The following is a 13304-nucleotide window of genomic DNA, read 5'->3' as shown; positions in this document are numbered from 1 at the left end:
CAGCCCTACATGGAAACTTCATTTTTAAGCACAGTCTGTCCTTTAAATCTTTGGGCACATTTCTCCTATGCAAAATCTCTTGGTTAAGGTGCAAGAGATCAGCAAGTGTGGATGATCTTTTGGGTTTAATGCCTTTTCTTATATTGAATCTATACATTCATGAATTGCTGAATATGAGAGCCACGTCTTCAATTAAGGAACTATGCTTTCTATTTTTACCTCTCTGGCCTATTCTAGCTTTCCTTTCAGTAAAAGAACTTGAGACAAGGGATTGCATGCAGGTAGTTTGTTTTGGAAAGTGATTTCATGGGGCATTAACTTTCTTGCACTTCCAAGCTGTGCTTGCATTAACGCCTAGAAGTTCCCTTTCTTTAAACACCACCTTGGAGGCCTTCTGACCTGCACAGCATGGCTTGAATTGCTAATTGGCTAATATAAGTTTGCCTTTTCTTTTTTTAAAGTTCTTAAGAAGTTAACAAAAGGATTACTAATAGGACATTATCTCTTTTGACTTTCGGGTTGCTCTTGTGTGAGAGCCTGGTGGTTCCTAAAAGTGTTTCACGTTGTGGAGTTGAAAAGCTCCAGAGCACAAAGCAAGTAATATTTGGAGTAGCTGAGACAAGATTCTGTCAGGGTTCCTCCTTGTATTGCTGTTAACTGCAGTGACAATTAGAATAAAAGATAGGCCAAGGGATGGGGTCCAAGAGAAGTCCAATACTATTCCTTTCTAACTATTTGTAAATATAGTCCTCTATTTTGGATGCTGCCACACATGCTCCAGTACACTTGTTCTGTTACAGAACCATGAAATCAGAGCAGAAAAGGACTTTGAAGGCTTTTGCTTTGCCACTGTCTCAGTGGTCTGTATTGACGAGTACCAATATATTAAGACATTCAATTGGTGAGTAAAGTCCACATTTGTAAATTTTCTGCCATTTGGGTTAGGCAACACTCCATGGGGCCTTATGTAGTAACTGAGGAACATCTTTGGTGCAACAGAGGTAGGAGAAGTGGGATTCTGGGCCACATGTTCATAAAGTTGCCTTGCACCCTCTGGACCTACTTGCACACAACCCATTATACAATGGATCACTGCCTCCTTCACCCAAACTTATAACTCAGTGGTTGGGATAATATTCAGCTCAGAAAAGGCTGCATTGGTGGCCTATTCTCCTATGTCACATAGTTAAGGTGTTTTCCCACTAAGGATTAGTAGCAAACCAGGAACTGATTTTCAAAATGAAAACAGTTGTTTGAATCATGACTCTCTTATTGGCACCTGTCAGGCACTGTTCCGTATCAGAATCCAACACAGATACCATTGGATCTGCTGTGTCCTATGGCCCATGTGCCAAGGCAGCTTGTACTGGAGGGAGGAGCTTCTGTAATGCCTTCTCTTGGTCTGACACGTGCCCCAAACTGGCAACTTTCTGTGTCATCAGAAAGTATTTTAGAAGTATTCCTAAGTGCGGTATTTCCACTGTCTCTAAAATTCAGAGGCTTACTACATGCTGAGCCACTATTTAGTAGTAAAAATACAAGGTCTCTTTTATCCTAGAGGGTTAGCTTAAGGCTTGAGGATGTCCTCCAGACCTTTGGATTTCTAGAATTTCATTGAGATAGCAGGCTCAAAAGTGGTAGATTATCTGGTCTCATATTTTTTTTTAAACCCATCCTATTATTTCTTCTTTCTGAGGCTTCTGACGTCTCCCTCAATCCTCTGCTAAAGCACCTCTGATAATCTCTATACCATTTTTGCAGACCAAGCTTCAAGTTGTCATCCTGGAAGCATATTGAGACTGATTCTAGCTTCTTTGTTAAAACATTAAATCCTAAAACATGAATGTTTTGATGTCAATACATTTTCTCCCATGCAGCCTAAAAGCTTAAAAGTGATACAAAAATGCTTCTATCTCAGGTCTTCAAATGCCGTTGATTTTTTTTGTTTGTTTGCTTTTTGAGACGGAGTCTCGCTCTGTCACCCAGGCTGGAGTGCGGTGGCGTGATCTCGGCTCACTGCAAGCTCCGCCTCCCGAGTTCACGCCATTCTCCTGCCTCAGCCTCCCGAGTAGCTGGGACTACAGGCGCCGCCACCAAGTCCAGCTAATTTTTTGTGCTTTTAGTAGAGACGGGGTTTCACCGTATTAGTCAGGATGGTCTCGATCTCCTGACCTCGTGATCTACCCGCCTCGGCCTCCCAAAGGGCTGGGATTACAGGTGTGAGCCACCGTGCCCGGCCGCCATTGATTTTTTTTTAATCAGGACTTTGATGTTGGCTTATAAAAGTTATTTAACCCATACATTCTGTCTCTTTTGAAACGCCACTCTTAGCAGTTGAACTCAGGGCCTAATTTTCAGCACACTTTTCTCTGCGGTTGCAGCTGACAAAGTCCTCTCTTAGATTTTTATGGCTGTTGTAGTGTTCCAGCTAAACCCTAGTGGCAGCCTTAATAATGACAGCATGGCATGATGGGATAGTATGCCAGGAGTTATCAGCATCTCACTTACTACTAGATGGTGTTTGTATCTCTGTGTGTTTGGTGAATGATCCAGTCCAAAATCTCATCCTAATGGTCTGCTTTCCAGGGCCACTTGTTTCCTAGCATGTGATCAATCAACGAAATCAAGCTCAAGGCAAGGGCTTATGTTCAGATAGTTTATTTTGAGAATTGACCCCAAAGAACCAAAGTAGTGGATTAGGAAGCATGAAATAGGGAAGAAGAAAAGGCAGTAAAGTATGCATTATTAGGTTGGTCACCACTGTGGGAAACTGGGGCTTGATTCCACCAGGACCCTCTGAGGAGCCCTACAGAATTGCCTCAGAATTGTCACCTGTGGGAAAGAAGAGAGGAGTTTTGTCCATTTGATCTTATCCTCCATCGATGAGTTTTTGCCGTTGGCCTTTAATTTCCTTATACTTCCGGGTTTCACACGGGTGTCCGATGGGTTCCCCAACGAGTCCCACATTGTGGAGCAAGATTACAACACAGAGACAGTGCTGCAGCATGACTGGAGTGTAAGATGTGGTAAAAGGCTGTAAATTGGGCACAAGAAATGACCAATTATACTCCCTTCTTTCTATTAAAACATTCCCCAAGTTGAGTTATTCATTTTTAGATTCTGCTCCAGGTGCCTCATTAATGTTTTTTTTTTGTTGTTATTGCTGTAGAATCATAAATCATTGGGGCCAAAGGAACCTCTGATAAATTATGAGGACCCTTTTATACAGGTGATGATACTGAGGTACAAAAAAGCTTATGAATTCTGACAAATATCACAGCATATCAGTGTAAAATTAGACTTGGAGCCTGGGATTCTTGGTTACCTGCATTTGTTCCTTGAGACTTCCAACATCTTGGAGTTCAAGAGGTCATGTAATTGTTAATATGCAAATGATCTACATATTTACTTGTGGTCTTTTTCTTTGAGAATAACTACAGTAAGGCTACTTATGTTTATTCAGTACTTTACATTTTGTCGAGCAATTTCTATACTTCAGTCCATTTAATCCTCACAGGAACCTTATGAGAGTTGTGTTATTGTCGCTTCATAGAGTAAGAAATAGAAGTTTAGAGAGTCAGTTATCTGCCCATGATCTTGGTTAGCAAATATAATTCTGTCTTTTGAAATAATTGGAATTTTGTCTTGTGAATTCCTTTATTACAAGCTATGGGAAGATGCTTTATAAATGCTAAAGGAGTACACACATATAAAATTATGTCATTGTTGAGAAATATTTAATCTTTGATGAAAATGTGTGGTGTCCAAATATAATCATACCCAAACACAGGCATATACACACAAAGCAGAATAATTATTAATTTAAAATATGTAAAACTCCTGGCACCATTTGTAGCATAATTGTTGTTTATTATATCTTTTTTTATTTAAAAAATTATTGAGTACTTATTGAATACCTGGCATCATTCACAACACTGTAGATCAAAGTCAGAACAAAGTCTTGCTTTCATAGAGCTTATTATTAATATTAAAAATTCATGTAATTTATTAGTTGCATCAATGACTAGAACTCAAACTGACATCTTGTGTGCTGTGATTTTTTTTACTGAGACAAGCTATGAAAGAAGAAATGACTTTGGCACCTAGAACAGGTAAGTGAACTGGAGTACACATTCTGTACATTGTAGGTTATTTTCAAAATTGCTCCTCATGATGGAGGGAGACCAACAAGAGGAAATCAGGTGAAACAAAGAACTTCTGCTTCAAGCACCGAGTTTCCTTACCATTTTCACATAAATAAAATCACACTCTCATCTCCATTCCTCTTACACCAAGTTCTCAACTCTGCTCAGCCACCAATAAAAGCATCGTCCTCATTTCTAACTTCCAACACTTGCCTACTACTTTTGCCAGCTTGTGGTTACCTATGGAAGACATTTTATGGCCTGAAAATGTCTGGCTTAAGAAGCTCCCCCCCCAAATATGCATAGCAAAACTGATGGTAACATATGGCCCTATATTTTTTCCCTTCTTGCCAGTTCACTAAAATAAATTTACTTTCAATTTACATATTCTTGTCTACATTTCAGAGATTTAAATATATTTGTAAGGTCTGTCCTGTCTATCTTTTTCTGAGATTATGCAACAGCTTTGCATGCTGTTTAGGAAATAACAGAAACTTTTATGATTTTTAGAATCTTTCATTCCTAAGAAATTTAGAAAAGCTTATGAGATCAGAAAGAGAAAGGCCGAAATGTTAAATTGTGTAAAATGTGTAATAATTATTTCTATAAGCTAAGTAGTAATATAGTTTTCCAATTTGAAAACAAATCTACTGTCTATAAAACTCTAAATAAATATTCTATTAGATAGGTACATACTATATACAATTCCCTCTAGATCCTTTAAACAAAGGGCATATTTTTAAGATTTATTGAACTATAAAGGAGGACATGGTGGGAATTTTTAAGTGAAAGTAAACCTTATTATGGACCTTTGAATTTGCTAATATGGAAATACTATTATTTTTATCCAGAGACGAGACTCTTGTTCAGTGAGAAAAACTGGCAGGCTCTGTGAGAATGTTTTAAAAAACCTGGCTTCCCTCTTGCAGGGTCCAGCCTTAACCATTCTTGAGATTTTCATCAACAACGTACTGAATGCGGAAAGGAGTGGTCCTGTAGACAAAGAGTACCCCGTGCCTGTAGCCAGAGTGATCTAAATGTGAAAGGAGGGGACACGTAGCTAAGTTTTGCTTGCTTCCAGTGTAGATTCTCTTGTGGAGAACAGAGCTGTGACTAGGTCTTTATAAATCGATGATAGGGCTGGGTCATCAACCTCCCTTACTGATCATGTGGCTACACTCTAGGGAACCATTATTAAGGGACCCTTGCCTTTGCCCTGAAAAATCATATGGCAGGTAGTATTAAGGATATTTATGAGGTCAAGAGTAAAGTGAGATATTTTAAGGTAATTTTCAGAACAGTGGTTCTTAACTGGAAGCAGTTTTATTTTTTCAGGGGACATTTGACAGTGCCTTAAGTTGTTACAACTGCCTGACGGGGGCAACTGGCATCTGGTGGGTAGAAGCTACAAGTGTTGCTCAACACCAGAACAAAGAAATCTTGGTTTAGAGTTTTGCTTTCTTTTCTTCTGTTTTTGCTATTTTTGTTTGATGTCCCAGTCATGTTAAAATATAAATATAGCTTATTGTTACTGAGTAATGTGTGTACAGGCACTCCTTATTTTATACCACTTCAGATTTTACTCCATTCTCTCCTTCTTTGCTAAACCTCTTTTTGCATCTCTCTCCATTTCAGACCCTAACGGTAGCCCATTCCTGACCCCATTCCTAAGCATCATCTCATACCTGAGTTTCAACTATGGAATTGGATTCACATATATTGTAGTTTAAAAAAGACGTTGAAAGTCGAGTGGCTTAGTTCTTTAGGCCACAAAATGGTTTCATCGAGTATGATATACCCAAGCTGTGATATGTCCATGCAGCAGAAGGAATTAATGCATGTTACCTGTAATATTCAAGTGACTTGTACTCCTTTCTTTTCATAGTATTTGGCATTATTGGGTAACCAATCTTCTGACAGAGGAAATGCCTATTGCTACACCAAATTTGCTGCACATATTTATGTATATGTAGGGCATTAAAAGAAGGAGACACGTAATTAATAAAAATGAGTGATTATTTTATTTAAAATGCAAAAGAATATGGCAGAGCATCAAATAACTTTCCTTTTTGCAAAACAGAATAGAAAATAAAATGTTATCAAAGAAGAGAAGTAGAGTAGAATTTTTCTCCAGATTTTCAGAAAGGCATCTATTTCTTAAATTGGTATAACTACCAAGTCTCTGCTGTTTAGGAAAAAACAGAAACTTTTATGATTTTTAGAATCTTTCACTGACTTGTGGTCAAAAGGTAGAATTAATACAGAGTAGAAGAAAAATTCTAAGACTGGATGGTGATTTGCAATTGCAAAGAAAGAGTTTTACATTTAAATTATACTTAGAGACATAGAAAGACAAGATTAAAGCCACAGTGAGGGAGCGGTGTTGCTGCATGCGTGCTCAATCACGAAGGTTTAAAAACAGTATAATTAAGCTTGCCATCTCAAAGACAGTAGTGTGTCTGATTATGGGGAAGAGTCTTATTGTGAAAGATGGAGCAGATGTTCATGCTTGTGAGACATGGAGACAGAGATGTCTGATTTTGAAAGATCAATACTTTATGATTGTGAAGTTTGACATTTCTAATCTGATAAAGAAAAGTATCTCCCACGTGATACAGCATTCTCGGCTCCTTTTGAAAGACAGCACTTAAGTATTATTTCTCTTGTGGGTAGGGAGACAACAATGACTATCATATTATGAAACAATCCTTTTCTAGGCATTTTTCACTAGAATATAACATCCTAAAAATGCAGAGAGAAAGAAAAGAATAATGAGAGCTGAGGGTCCCTTTTGCTTTAAAAATTCTTTTGGAAGGATGGTCTCATCTTCTGATCTCAGGGGTAAATCACACACATATTTTTCCATTCCAAATTAGAATGCATTACCTATAGTAACCTGTTCTGATTACTCCTGTCTTCACCCCAAACATATTCCCTCTAAAGGGAAAGGGAATACATGCATAGTAGCCAGTGGAGTATTTTTGTTTTAATTATACTTTAAAATTTATCTAAGCCACTTTTTGTAATTGCTTGCTTCAAACAAATGAGCCCAGCCAATTTGCCCTAGGAGACAAGAAACGCTTCATGTCCTGAGGACTTTCTGTCTTCCATAGAGAGTTGAAATTTGGCATCACACAGCCGCTTCATAGCCAAGAAATTAAGGGATTTTCTATTTCAATAGCTAGCTGCATTCAGAGATGTTAGCCTGTTAGGAATGTGTGTCTACAGTCAATAGCACCTAGGACTGATAGCAAATCAGACGTGTTAGAGAATTTTCTCAAAAATTGCCACAGCTGCTGTGTTTCTGCTAGAAAATAAATAACAAATATATTGACATGCCTTTTCCTTAGAACAGCAGCTGTACTGATCAATGTTGTTAAAAGGGCTGTCTGGCCAAGCCAGGGGTTGCATGTGACAGTCTGAGTTGGTGTCACCGACCCTGATGTTCTGTTATTCTAATTTGCAAATGAGAGCCTAATCTCCCAAGTTGAATTCTTTAGATTCTCTTCTACCTTGACACTAAAACTATCTGCCATTTGGGGATTGATAACGTGTACCTTTTATGTGTTTTCTCATCATTGACATTTCCTGAGCCAATCTGTTAGGGAGTTGGCCAAGGGAGGGAAAGGACTCCCCTGCCCTCACCAGCCCCCTCTCTTTTTCTTCAAACAGGCAATGAAAACATTTTGCATAAACAAATTCCTAGTCATAACTAATCATATGAAAGCTGACAAAAGTATATTATCCTACACTATGAAAATACTAATCAAAGCAGCTTGTCAATTGTTAAAGTTAATGATTTAGATATGCAACACTCTGACTAAATTTTAGTAGGTAATTACATAATTATGCACAGGTTAGCACAATCAAAAATAGCAGTTGCCTCCTCAGTCTTTAACCTGTGTTAGAGTACTGACTCTTATTCTGGAAATGATTGTTTCTTATGATGTTTCAGAGCGTGGACATGGCACCACTGGCTGTTTTGTTTCGGAAGGATTTCTGTGCATCTAGGCTTATCTCTCTAAAGGTTCAAGATCAGAAGGGGGTTTGTCTGTTAGTTCACAATCAAATTTGTAGCTGAAACACTGTATTTACAAGTTTTTTTTCCTTCTTTAGCACAAGTAAGGCTTATCATTAGTTACAGGATGATCCATTCTAGTTTATATGCCCCATAGTGCTCTCAAACTTCAGATACAAATACAAAATATCTGTTAGATTATATATTTAAAACATTTCAGCACAACTTTTCCCAACAAAATTTTTGGAAAGCAAATCCCTTTTTTTTTTTTTTTTTAAACTGATTTGTACTCTACTGTTGAAATCATGTCTCAAATAGGAAAAAAATTCTCTAGAGGATTGACTTAGGATATTTTATCATGCAGGGCATTGAAGTCTGGGATATTTTCTAGGACTTTCAAAAATATGTAGCATTATTTAGCTTTGGATTCTCTGCCTCAAGCCCCAAATTTGGGGAGAAAGGAAGAATGGAAGGAAACTTTATCAGGTACATTCTCGTTTTCTCCTTTTTCTTGTTCTTTGCCTCTTTCCATTTTTTCCGTTTTACTGAGTTCATACCATGTTTGAGGAGACATAAAACTTCAGGGGGATAGAAAAATAAAAAGCAACACAATACGAAACTTCAGAGAGGCCCCATATAGTTAGAAAAGACATGTAGACAGACACTGTCTATGAGGTAGGTCCTAGAATAGAAGTATAAATAGGAGTTTATGAAAGTGGAGGTAGGAACACTTAAGTTTGCCATAGGGAGAAGTGGTGGTTGAGAAAGCTCCAAAAAAGAAAATTCTTTATCTGAATCATGAATATTCCAGGCAGAAAGTGTTTTTTGGGGAGCAGGGGAAGGGAGGACATTCAGGTAGAGTAAATAGCCTGTGCCAAGATACGGAAGTCCGAGAACATTACAGTATTGGGTCTGGAGAACTTTGGTATATCCAGAACTTAAGTGTAGGAACATAAAGGAGACATTCAGGAAAATCTCTTATGGGGCCTAATAGTTCTGAGACTATAACACAGTCCTTTTTTTTCCCCCATTTTACGTGAACATATGGGATTAATAAACAATGACTATTTTTCTAAATCAAGATGTGTCAGTCTTCATGTTCCTTTCAAAAGATAAAGTCAGTGTAACCCCTATAAATTCCCTACATAAAACCTTTTGTTCATGCTTCTTTTTCTTTGTGTTTCTGTGAAATAATAGGGATAAACTTGCTCCACCATGTCCTAAATTGGTTAACAACTTTTGATTAGATATTATTAGTTAATAATTTCCGCTTATGACGGCATTAGATCAAATTAATGATCGAATTAATTAAACCCATTGGCATCCTTTTTCAGCCATGAGAAACAGGATATGAGATGAAATGTATACACTAGTGCTTTATTGTAGGATGCAATTCTGGAGCAGCAGGAATGAAGGGAAATGGGAAGTTAGGAAGGACTAAAGGGAAAGCAAATGTAATGCGATATGGTATTGAGGTGGCCACAGCTTCAAAAAAACAGACATTTACTTTGAGGACTGCTCTGGAGAGTCATATGACATCATGTGCCTTGTACCTCCTGCAAAGGGAAGAAAGGAAGAGGAATTTATCTTCTGGATTCTCCTGTTTACTGTTCAAGGTGTGCCCCATGGGGTATTAACTCCTGCAATCTTCCAGGTTGTGTTGGCAGCACATGCATTATATAGTCTTGCTATAGCCTGATTCCAGAAAGAGAATATGGAACATGGTATAGCCCAATGCATATGGAATAGAGACTCTTCTGAGAAAAAGGAAGTAGCTTGAGGAGTTTTAGAAATGATTTTTTTAGCCAAAATTTTATCATGCTGAAAGCTATTATGGACAGGAAGGAGCACGTACATTGAATGGTATATTAATTTACTAACCATATGTGTTTCAAATGTTTCTAGGTCAGATTTAGTCCCCGCAGTGCAGTTGTAGATTAAGACAGACTGGAGGGAATGCAATCCCCTGAACAGATTTAATTAGCATAGGACCCTGGGATGATGTGCACTGTGTGTGGCTCAAATGCCTCTGACTGCATATTGCATGGCTGAAGGTCACTTCCAAGCTGACAACTAATGTTAAAAACATTGATCAGAATGGCTTTTTCCCTTGTTAACAGAGGTACTCCCCATCAATTCATCATAATATGTCCTCTCTTTTTAAATCTCTGTGTACAAATGTTAAAATTTTCAAAACCAAGTTTCAAAAATGACAGTAATTTTGTAAATGCCGTCACAAAAATAGAGTGAATTTTCAATGCAGGCTGATCATTTCCTTTCAGGCATAATTCTTGCAATGTAGGTAGCCAATCCTAAGTAGATAGGATTAGCCACAGATTGTGGAACTCAGACTGAATGAATTATTTTTTTCTAGTAGGGTTACTTGAGATAAATGAAAAAAAAATTACACTTCCATATTGGAATATGAATTCTTAAAATTAATATGTACACACACACACACATATATATATTTGAAATGTGTATTTTGATGTCTCTCTCACTAATATGTTAATTTTGATTTAGAAGACAAGAATATGATTTCAACTTTGCAAATGACATTTAAGAGATTATTTCTTAGACTTGGGAGGCAAGACTGAAGAAAATGCTAATAGCTACGTATAGTGTGTTTGTAATCTATTTTGAATTTCTGTTTCAGTCAGATTTGAAATGTTGATGTATTATTCTTCTTTGCATTGTATTGAACATATTTGCTGCTCTGCTCACAAATGCTAATATTTCTGTGAAACACAGAGCCTGGCTCCTGCAGCTTTGGCTTCAGGCATCACCTCGTTATTTTTTTCAGCTTCTTATTAGAAAAAAAAGATCCTGACCTCTTACCTAGGTCTCACTATCTACTTAGTACTTGTGAAAGGGCAACCCATCTCAAGGCTTCTGTATACCTGCTGTGTTTCTAAATCACCTTATATTCTTATCTTTTTCTTTTCTATCTCAGAATAGAAATGTACACACAAAGTACCATCTTTCTGTTATCTGTCCCCTAGTTAGCAAAGAGCCCATGATAACTTACCTCCACTTAAAAGATGGCTACCTTCACAGTATTATTACTGATGAGAAGAAATTTTCCTAGTATTAATCTCCCTTTTTCTACCACTCCTCTCACTTATTGTTCCTTGCTAATGCCTACTAATTTGTATTTCTTAGAAAGTACAATTCCAATATTACAAATCCTATGTGTTTTTAGCGAGCCTTGTTTGATTCACCCAACTCCTAGTTTTAAATCTGAGTTCTGTGGAAGAATAAACTTTTTCTTCTTACATTTAGACATATTTTGAACATAACATGTCAAAACTGTTTTTAAATGAAGGGTTTGGTCACAGCAATGAATACTGAAGTCTTTCTATTAATGTAAATCTTTCCTGGGGCCCACACCTTCAGATGCCTTAAAACCGATAGAAGCAAAACATCATTCTAGAACCTGAATTTAAATCATTTCCATACGAATTCAAACCAAGCAGACAATTTTCGCAGATGACACCAAATTTTACAGTTTTTCTTTTCCTTCTTTTTCTTTATTTTTTTTTAACTTGAATGTGATTGATTTATATAAGGCTTCTATTTTGATTCATGACTATGAATGAGAATCCTTCTAGCACTTGACATCCATGCTTCTGACCAGGTTTGAGGATAGAGTCAAGGGTCTGTGTACTGTGTGAAATAAAAACATCATTATATGCAGATGATAGTTCCATCAGAAGCCAAACTGCCCACTACAAAGGAGTAACACTATGAGATGAGATAGGAGCATAGGAGCTGTTTTAAGGGAAAAATAAAGGCTTCGATCAGTAAATGGGTAAAAGATTTATTATAAGTGACTCCTAGATAATTCTGTTGGGATGCTGTACGATTTCTCATGTCAACATAATTTCCAGTTTTATCAATGAATAACAGAATAAAGGCAAGCACGAAACCTGAAGAGGTAAACTCTAATGTTTACATGGAAGGAAAGGTGATAGATACATCAGGAACTTCTGCTTTTCCTATCAAATTAAAAATAAATAAATAAATAAATAAAAAACACTCTTTTGTGGTTACACTCAAGAACTGTGAAGAATCTAAGATGTTACTCTTACATAATTGCAAGGTGATAAGTTAGCCTACCATAGTTTCTGGACGTTGCAAAGCTGCAAGTCTCCTTGGTAAAAGATAAATCACCTTATTACTCATGGCATAACAGGCAGCATAAGGTTCCCACTGTTGGTTCTTCTGACCCCACAAAAGCACTAATAGTGGCCATGCAGAGAGGCTCTGGTGGATGTTGAGGCTCAGGTAGATGCAGAGTGGCTCAGGTGGATGTAGCTTTTACCAATAGAGCTACAAAGTTTGTATCATAGCTGAGAAACTCTGAGTTTAGGAAGCCTCAGTCCTTTAAAAGGGACTAATTCAAACTCACCCACACCTTGAGGTTATAAAGAAGAAGGAGGAACTACCTTTAGGTTCAAAGTCCCCAAACAAATAGGGGCCTGAGGAGGCAATCATTCAGGGAAAGCCTGAGGCCAGTGGGTGACCTTTTGTCTCCTTTGGCTCTTTTACACAAGCTTAATACCACCTCCTGATTTATGGACCTCCCAACATCTAGAGCATTGAGGGTCAGCGGCTTCTTCCTTTGGGTCACATGTATGCTCGGTTGTATAGATCTTGATGGTTTGAGACAACCCTGTACCTAACATTACTCTTCCCCTTGGACAACTCATGGCAATCATTGGGGGCATCTCTCACCAATAGAGCTACAAAGTTTGAGTTGCTGTTCTCCAGAAAATTCCCTGGAATACTCAACTTTTCCTTAAGGCACCTGTTCACGTGTCATTTTTTGGAATACACATTCTCTTTTCCATAAAATTTTTTCTTATTCTTCAGAATGCTGGGATTGATAAAGGGAAAGAAGAGTCCACAAAGTATATGCATAAACAAAATGTAAGACGATATATTTAAAATGTTAAAAACTTTAAATTGTATTAATGTCTATTTTATGAAGAAAGATAATTAAAAATTGATTAAACATTGGGGAGAGACCAGATTTTAATAGTGGCATTGATAGAATCCTTATATTTGTGCTTTTAGCAGGATTGGCCACTAAATGATTTCTCCAGCAAAGAAAATCATGAAAGAAGACCAAAGACAGT

The sequence above is a fragment of the Macaca mulatta genome, chromosome 5, assembly GCF_049350105.2.
Source record: "Macaca mulatta isolate MMU2019108-1 chromosome 5, T2T-MMU8v2.0, whole genome shotgun sequence".
Lineage (NCBI taxonomy): Eukaryota > Metazoa > Chordata > Mammalia > Primates > Cercopithecidae > Macaca > Macaca mulatta.
This window is presented reverse-complemented; position numbering follows the sequence as displayed.